We start from the raw sequence: 9,530 nt of genomic DNA on the forward strand, positions 1-9,530 counted from the left end.
ACAATATGTTTAAACTCGTAATAACGTGATATACTAAACAATTAATAATGTTAATGTTATATCAGTGTTACTAAGCCTACTGAAAGGTGAAGATTTTGGACAAACGAAACCAGGTTAACAAGACGTACTTCAATTAAAAAAAAAGACTACTTACAACTAGCGTACAAAACTGTGAATGGAAAACAAATAAATAGAATACTAGAGAATTCAGTAATATTACATACTTTATATCCCCTGATTTATATCTAGCTTACATAATAATATTTCAAAAAATTTCATGCAGCTAAATGCATGTAGTTTTAAGTAGAGCACTTTATTCAAGGAAGAAGCTAAAGTATCTTCATTCTGGTTACCTTTTGAAATGGGTCGTTCAACTACGTATCACAGGCAACGTTTTGTGGACATAAATCCTGCAAAAAATAATATACTGTGTAGAAATAGACATTTATTTGTTTCACTGGCATATCAGATGATACCTTCAGTTATCAACAGTGACGTGAGAAGCGCGTGAGATCTGAATGAGAATATTCTTCTGTGTATATACTATATTTTCCCAGTCTGGAACAATTCTTGAAACATCTCTCTCTAAGAGCATTCGGACTCTAGCAAAGGTTTTGTCATTCGTTCTCACTTAGTTTGATTTTTCTTGTGTCTTGAATAAATATTGTTTTCACATTTCCGTGCACGTGCTCAGTATATTTATTTTCACAACTCAATCAATGACTGAAAACACTATTTTCCCGAATTTCCTGATATTTTACAGATGCTATCTGATTATTTTGAAGGAAAGCCATTGCACCACATTACTAAGAAAATTAATATTACAGAGTTTATGTATTTTATTTATTTCACGTGACAATTAAAAGAGTTTTTAAAGTAGCTTAGTTAAAAGACACAAAATTTGATTCTCTATTTTAATGTGGTCTAATTCTAAAACTAGTTAACTAATCTTACCTTCTAAATTTCTAAAAACTATATACATTAGTATTTTCAGTCAAAAATTACAGCTAAAACATTTGGTCATGACATTCAGAAGATACAGCCTAAATAGAAGACAGGAATAAATATTCTACTTTGTTAGTTTTAGTGGCACTCGATGTATCAACAATTAAAAAAGTTAACATCAACAATTTTGAAAACTATTTTATTTAAGACATTTAGAGAGAAGAGTTTCAGTTCTGTAATACTTGAAAACCAATAACAAGTAATCTTTTTAACATCTGATAAAGGAACAGTAGCTTGAACATGTTAGTATATGAAGTCAAGTAGCTTCCTTAACATGTGGCAGAGAAATAGTACCTTTAACATGTTAGTATATGAAGTCATGTAGTTTATTTAACGTATGACAGAGGAGCGGTACCTTGAACATGGTAGTATATCAAGTCATGTAGTTTATTTAACGTATGACAGAGGAGCGGTACCTTGAACATGGTAGTATATCAAGTCATGTAGTTTATTTAACGTGTGACAGAGGAGCAGTATTTTAAACATGTCATGTAGTAGTGAACATGGTAGTTAAGTCATGTAGTTTATTTAACGTATGACAGAGGAGCAGTATTTTAAACATGGTAGTATATTAAGTCATATAGCCTTTTCACAAAAAACTAGTATCTCGCTGCTGTTTCTATTGTGCGATAATGAGTGTTGCAGAAGTCAATTGAAGACGGTGGGGTTCAGTTGAAGTTTGGTTGAATGGTAATATTTCAGTTTTTCGCCTTCATTCTTGTTTAACATCCCCACATGTTGTTCGATTCAAGGTTGTAGTATCAACAAAGATATTTAACTTGGTCCCAGGATTTAGCGTCAACAAATATGTCATATTAGATCTTTCTATTCTCACTATTATGTACAAGAAAATATGATGTTTCAAAATTATCAATTCCTTTAACAATCTTAGATACATCAATCATATTTCCTCTAGTTCTTCGTTCTCCGAAAGAAAACATGTTCAGATGCCTTAACCTATTTTCATAAGACAGCCTTCCCATGAACCCTTTCCTGTAATTCATTGTTCAAAAGTGAACACAATAATCAAAATGTGACCTAATCAATGGCCTATATAAGGGCATTATAATATCTTTAGAGTTATATTCAATATTTCTGTACCTATAACCTAGAATCCTATTAGCCCTACCACTAGCAACAACACATTGCTTGGATGACTTAGTAGACTAATGAACAACAATATCGTTTTTCTTCCTTAACCCTATTAATTTTATTTCAGTCATAATTACACCCACAATTCAGAGTGTAATATCTCACTTAAATTTATTAGAAGTGGAAACTCCTTCCACTATTTGCCCAAATCTCCAAACAGTCCAAATAATATAATAAACCTTCTTTCATCTGTGTTAACCCTATAATACAGAACTTAAAACAGCTAAATAGAAGAAATGGAGAAAAGTTTTTAATAGATATGTCGAAAAGTTAAGAATAAAAAGAAGTGCTTTTATTTATGTTCTAGTTACTAGCAACTGTTGACAGACGAAAACATTTCATTATCTTCTCTAAAAAATCTGGAGTTGCTTTAAAATACTCTCACTAGATGACACTACTAATGTTTTGTTTTTTTTGCAGAACAATAGCGATGGCAGAGGAAAACGAATAAAAGTTTCTTTTTGTAATTTCATTTTTAGCTCTCAAACATAAACATAAATAAATGATATGTGTTCACTATTGTGGTTTTTTGGTTTGTGATTTTAATATTCAGTTGTTAATAACATAAACTGTTTGAACAACAAATGTTTACAATATAAATGGTTTTCACGCTGTTTAGGGATTTGATGGAAAAGTATTTTACTAAATTATGTATTATTATGGTTTAATTTATCCATTTGAGCTACACATTATTTTTCATCTTATAATAGTTCTCTTATATCATTGTCGAATACTGATTGATTGGATAAAATTGAAACTTAATAATTAGGGTGGTGTTAGAACGTTTTAAAACGTAAAAACAAAATATTTTATCACGTAAATGGATTCTTAAGATTCATAGAAGATAACAAGAAATTAATCTTAGCAAGTGCATGGAGGACTCATAGGGTTTTAATAATCATCGATAAGTGATTACTTCCAAAATTTTAATCAATACTATCGTTCGTGTGGATATTCCTTTTGTGGATTAATAACATAAACTCCTGGCGCATCTGTAGCTAATAATATGTAAAATATACATGCAAACAGTAAGAAAAAATTACAAGTTTTTTTCAGGATGCTTAAGAGAATTCAATAGGGTATTATATTAATTATATTATATTTATTTAATTTCTAACAAACAACAGTTCTGCTGAGAATAAAATATATTATCATTCATCTGTCAGACACGTCTATGTATACGTGTGTTAAAGAATCCAAATTTTAATAGATAAATGTTAGCGAGTATAATGACACATACATAAATATCATAAATCCTTTTATAGTAAGTCGCTGAAGATGAATCTGGCATCTAGACTTCGTGAAGAAAATAAGCTGATTGAAAATGTCTACGTGTTACACAAGACAGATGCAGTAAACTATTTCATCTTTCGTAATATAATTCGATGTTGAACGTTTCGATTATACTAACATATGATACTGAATGCAGTTCAATAACCGAAACGTTAAGTGAGTAACACTGAAACTGTGCTTGATTATCTTATTACCTTATAAACACAAACAGAATTACCCTGACAGGTTTGATCAACCAAATTCTGAAAGGCTTTCTTTTAACCAGAAACGTTACAAACAAATGAGTGTTGAGGGCTAGAAATAAAGATCAGTTTATAGGGTATAGCTAGTGAAAGAATGCTTTCCAACAGTATTCCTAGGAAAATTTTAACACAGCAAGAGAAACAGAAAAACAAGAGAAACTAGTCGTATAAATGGTTGTTATACCTTTATGTTATTAAAATATCTTATGTGTTAAATACATAAATATTTCAAAGACGGTGGGTCGATTGGTACATTTATTATGTATAATTATTCAAGCAAACGGACACCAAGAATTACTTGCTGTTCTTCAATTATTACTGATTAAGATAAAGTGTGGCTTGTACTATGACAATATGATGATAAACGAAGAAAACTTGGAATGATTATTGCAGCTTTAAATGACAAAATATTTTAAAAATAACTTGAAAAATGGGCAAAAGTAAAAGTTTCGTTTCATTTACGTTATTTGTAGAGTTAATACAAATGCTTGGTTGTTTCTTAGCTTTTGGAAGACCGGAGAATGGGAAAAATGTACTCCAAAGATCTGAAGACATGATTATTTGGTATTTGTATTATGTATTCGTACGAGTACTCTATGCCACAGCGTCAAATGATTATTTTTCTAGTAAAGTAAATAAATAGAATTTGGCTGTTTGAGCTTGAAATTCTGCAACATATGATTTGGAAAGTTATAGTTTATTAGCACGTGTATCTGTAAATAAATAAACCGAAACTACAAACACACCTAACACTTTCCTATTATAATGGTGGTTGAGTAGAGTCATGACTAAAAGACATAAGGTATACTGGTGACGAGGCTAATATTTTTTTATAACCTCATCTTAGATTATTATTAGTTTCAATACACGATATACACAACATGGCCAAACGTAACTGAACACCCGACCATCAAATTATGTGCTTGTTGAATATCTTATTCCAAAACCATAGGCATTTATATGGATTTGGACCCCCCTTTATTCCTATAACAACCTCCACTTCTCTGGGAAGGCTTTTCACAAGATTTTGGAACATGGCTGCGAGAATTCTCTTCTATTCAACCACACGAGCGTTAGTGAAGTCGAGCATTGATGTCGGGCGAGAAGGCCTGGTTAGCAGTCGACGTTTCAATTCATCCTAAAGGCGTTCGATGGGGTTGAGGTCAGGGCACAGGGGTCTGTGCAGGCGAGTCAAGTTCATCCATACCATCCTCGGCAAACCACGTCTTTATGGACCTCGCTTTGTGTACGAGGGCACTACCATGCTGAAACAAAAAAAGGGCCTTCTCCAAACTGTTGCCACAAAGTTGGAAGCACACAATTTTTTATAATGTCATTTTTTGCTGTAGCATTAAGATTTCCCTTCACTGGGACTAAAGAGTCTAGTCCAGACCATTATTCCTCCTCCACAAAACACTACAGTTGGCACTATGCATTCATGTAGGTAGCGTTTTCCTGGCATCCGCCAAACCCAAATTCGCCCATCAGACTGTCAGATAGTGAAACGTGATTCTTTACTCCAGAGAACGCGCTTCCACTGCTCCAGAGTCCAATGGCGGTGTGCTTTTTACCACTCCAGCCGATGCTCGGCATTGCACATGGTGATCTTAGGCTTGTGTGCTGCTGATCAGCCAGGTAAATCCATTTTATGAAGCTCTCGACGAACGGTTATTGTACTGACGTTTCTTCCAGAGGCAGTTTGTAACTCGATAGTGAGTGGTGCAACTGTGGACAGAAGATTTTTACGCGCTATGCGCTTCAGCACTTGGCGGTCCCGTTCTGTGAGCTTGTGTGGCCTACCACTTCGTGGCTGAGCTGTTGTTGCTCCTGGACGTTTCCACTCCACAATAACAGCACTTACAGTTGATCAGAGCAGCTCTATCAGGGCAGAAATTTGACGAACAGACTTGTTGGAAAGATGGCATCCTATGACAGTGTCACGTTGAAAGTTGCTGAGCTCTTTAGTACAACCCATTCTACTGCCAATGTTTATTTATGGAGACAGTATGACTGTACGCTTGATTTTATGTACCTGTTAGCAATGAATGTGGCCGAAATAGCCGAACCCATTAATTAGAAGGGTGTCCACATACTTTTGGCCATGTACTGTATCTTGTCATATAGTAATTAATAAAAAATTCTGTTCAGATCAGCGTAACATCAAAGATAAAAACTAAACGTATATGCTTAGTAATGACACAGCTTATTATATATTTTAATCAACCTACATTACTTATAAAAACTAACAGACTTTGTTTCATAAGTTGACTAAAGTCACTGTTAATGAAGTATTCAAAATAACTACACAGGAGATTTATAGATTTAACTATAATTCTAACTGTTTCTTTCTTAGCCCTAGAATGAAACACGTGTTCCAAAAGTGTCTCCACCAAATTGCATGGCCTGGCATGGCCAAGCGCATAAGGCGTGCGACTCGTAATCCGAGGGTCGCGGGTTCGCGCCCGCGTCGCGCTAAACATTCTCGCCCTCCCAGCCGTGGGGGTGTATAATGTGACGGTCAATCCCACTATTCGTTAGTAAAAGAGTAGCCCAAGAGTTGGCGGTGGGTGGTGATGACTAGCTGCCTTCCCTCTAGTCTTACACTGCTAAATTAGGGACGGCTAGCACAGATAGCCCTCGAGTATCTTTGTGCGAAATTCCAAAACAAACAAACAAACAAAACCAAATTGCATTGGGTTCAAACTTTGTTAATTCAGTATATCTATTAATAACATAACCAAAAACATAACCAAAATTACCATCACTACTCCAATTAATAACAACTGGTACCCTCTATGTATTTCACATAAGAAATGAGTGAGTACATTTAATGTTTTTGACCAGTTCTCTATACTTCGTGTTGAAACGACAACAAAAAACAAACATAAAATTACTCAACATGATGCAGTAGCGCACCCCATCGGTTAACCAATCAATCACAGTATTCTTCACAATTCAGAGGTTCGGTGACTATGGTTCTCCATTGTTCTCTATTCCTGCATCAACTTTCCTAATTCATGTTATTCGTCTCCAATCCATTTTCTAATGTCATTGAACCAAGTATAAGCCTTCGCTTTTCTCTCGTTTTCCTTCCTTCGATTTTACCCAATAGAATCTCTGCCAACCTTCTTTCAGATCTAATTACGTGCCCAAAGTATAGCGTTTTCCCGGTTTCCTATGTGTGCGCAGCAGTGTTCTTTTGTCTTTGTATGTTCCCCTTTACTAACGGAAGATATATAAACAAGTTGGTAGATTAAGGGTCAGCTAATCCACTCAGCACAGGTGATAATGAACCATTGTTTCCATAGTTGTAGAACCAATGCTAAACATTTTTAGTTTCACATCTTATTAATGACTGCTTAAATTTCTAACTAGTTTCAAGTTTGTCTTTAATACTATCCAGGTATGTTTATCTGGTTGGTGAGGGTTCATTATGTAATGTTGGAAATTCATTCTGATTAGTGTTTGTGTTTTCCGTAGCTGAGGTATACTTTGTTCTTTCGTTATTGTTACTGTTATTAACACTGTTGGTTATAACGTTTTATAACTTACAAATGTTTATTGTCATATTTCATCATATAAAATAAATTTCTTGAGTGGAACGAATATATTATTGGGCTTAAGGTCGACAATATCACTTACAGCGAGGATTTCGAAATGATGAAACTAATTCATTCGAATCTGTGTAAGTAAAAACGTAAGCAAATATTTAGATAGCTTTTTTTATCTTAAATTACTAATAACTAAGCCGTATTTTAATACTGTTTGGAATTTCGCACAGAGTACACATGTTAGCTGTCCATAACTTAGCAGTGTAAGACTAGAGGAAGGCAGCTAATCACCACCACCCACCGCCAATTCTTGGGCTACTTTTATACCAACAAATAGTGGGATTAACTGTCACATTGTAATTATGACGGGGGTTTGAGCCCGCGACCGTTAGATTCTGAGTTGGGCGCTCTAACCACTGGACCATGCCGGGCCATATGTTGTTAGATGATGTAGGTTTCAAATCAATATAACTTTCTTTTAAGAGAAAATGATTGCCCTGTTACATATATACAAGAAACATATTTCAAAAACTAAAGCTTTAAGAAATTAACTAAATCAGAGAACAGTTAGACGTCTCCACAAGATAAAAAAAGAAATAGTTGTGTAACTAAAGTACCACCGAGGTTTAAAGTTGAGGTTAAAACCGAATAATCAATTTGTTATATCACTTGTTTACATTGACGTAAGTCGTCTAATTTAACTTTTTAGTTCATATTTGTTCTGCTAATAAACAAGATAACTCCTTTTTTTAGTTTAATTTGTCAGAAACAAATATAACGAGTGAGCCTTTATGTTATCTATCATACTAAGTTCTTGCAGTGTTTACATACAATCAGAAGTTGAAGAGTTCTAGCCCTGACTGTACGGGATTAACTTTTCCGCAAATAGCTTCGAGTGTGTTTTAGATGATGTTTGTGGTTTGGAAATGAAAATATGATTACAAGAATCACATACCAAAAATAACCATTATTTCAACTCCCAAAGTTAGAATAAGGAGGCTTGGCATGGCCAAGCGCGTAAGGCGTGCGACTCCTAATCCGAGGGTCGCGGGTTCGCGCCCCGTCGCGCTAAACATGCTCGCCCTCCCAGCCGTGGGGGTGTATAATGTGACGGTCAATCCCACTATTCGTTGGTAAAAAAGTAGCCCAAGAGTTGGCGGTGGGTGGTGATGACTAGCTGCCTTCCCTCTAGTCTTACAGTGCTAAATTAGGGACGGCTAGCACAGATAGGCCTCGAGTAGCTTTGTGCGAAATTCAAAACAAACAAACAATAGAATAAGGATAATAGGAAAATTTTCTTTCTCATTTTATAACTGCTATGCTCTTGCAGTTTTCACCGTTTTTCCTTTTATTCTCTCCTATTTCACATATTTTGTCTTTTACATGTAATTCTAGTTCCTTCATTTTACAATCTTCGAAACAATATACCTAGGTTTGTGGATTGAAGGAGTCGTATTGCATTGATTTCCCGGAGTTCGTATCTTAAATTCTTTAACGAATATAATTTGACTTGCAAATTAGAAGATTTGTCTTTTTATGAACATTCTTGGACAAATTCATCGTGTCGCTGACCTGCCTTGACTATTAACTCTTTGTGTGGAAATGTTAAGCCTATTTAGACTATAAACTCATCATACGTAAAAGTTAGGCTTACTTTAACTGTAAACTGATCGCGTGTACACGTTAGGCCTACCTCAACTTTAAACTCATCGTCCGTAAACGTTAAGCTTATCGCATGTTTCAACGTGAGTACAATCATTTTATTACTTTGTTGATAGTGCAGTTTGCGACATAAACATACTAGAAAAGTTCAGACTTTGCCTTTTTGGAGACATCATTTACTGTGATAACTGATGCAACCTGGTTATCAAAGATAAGCCGTTAGTATTATTGTAGTAGATCCTGGGCATTGCCACTATCCCTTTTGCTAACTCGGGTTACATGTCTCATATTTATAAAAATTAGGTCTGTGTTGTCTTGTAAATATATTATCGGAGTATCTATTTATTGCTTGATTTACTGACTCATGGCATAGTGAAATGTTTTATCTGTTTTTGAATTTCGCACAAAGCTACACGAAGGCTATCTACGCTAGCCGTCCCTAACTTAGCAGTGCACGACTAGAAGGAAGGCAGTTAGTCATCACTACCCACCGCCGACTCTTGGGCTACTTTTTTACCAATGAATAGTGGGAGTGACCGTAATATTATAACACACCCACGGCTGAAGGGGTAAGCATGTTTGGTGCGATGGGGAGTCGAACGCCTTAACCACTTGGTCATGCTGG

The sequence above is a fragment of the Tachypleus tridentatus genome, chromosome 9, assembly GCF_004210375.1.
Source record: "Tachypleus tridentatus isolate NWPU-2018 chromosome 9, ASM421037v1, whole genome shotgun sequence".
Lineage (NCBI taxonomy): Eukaryota > Metazoa > Arthropoda > Merostomata > Xiphosura > Limulidae > Tachypleus > Tachypleus tridentatus.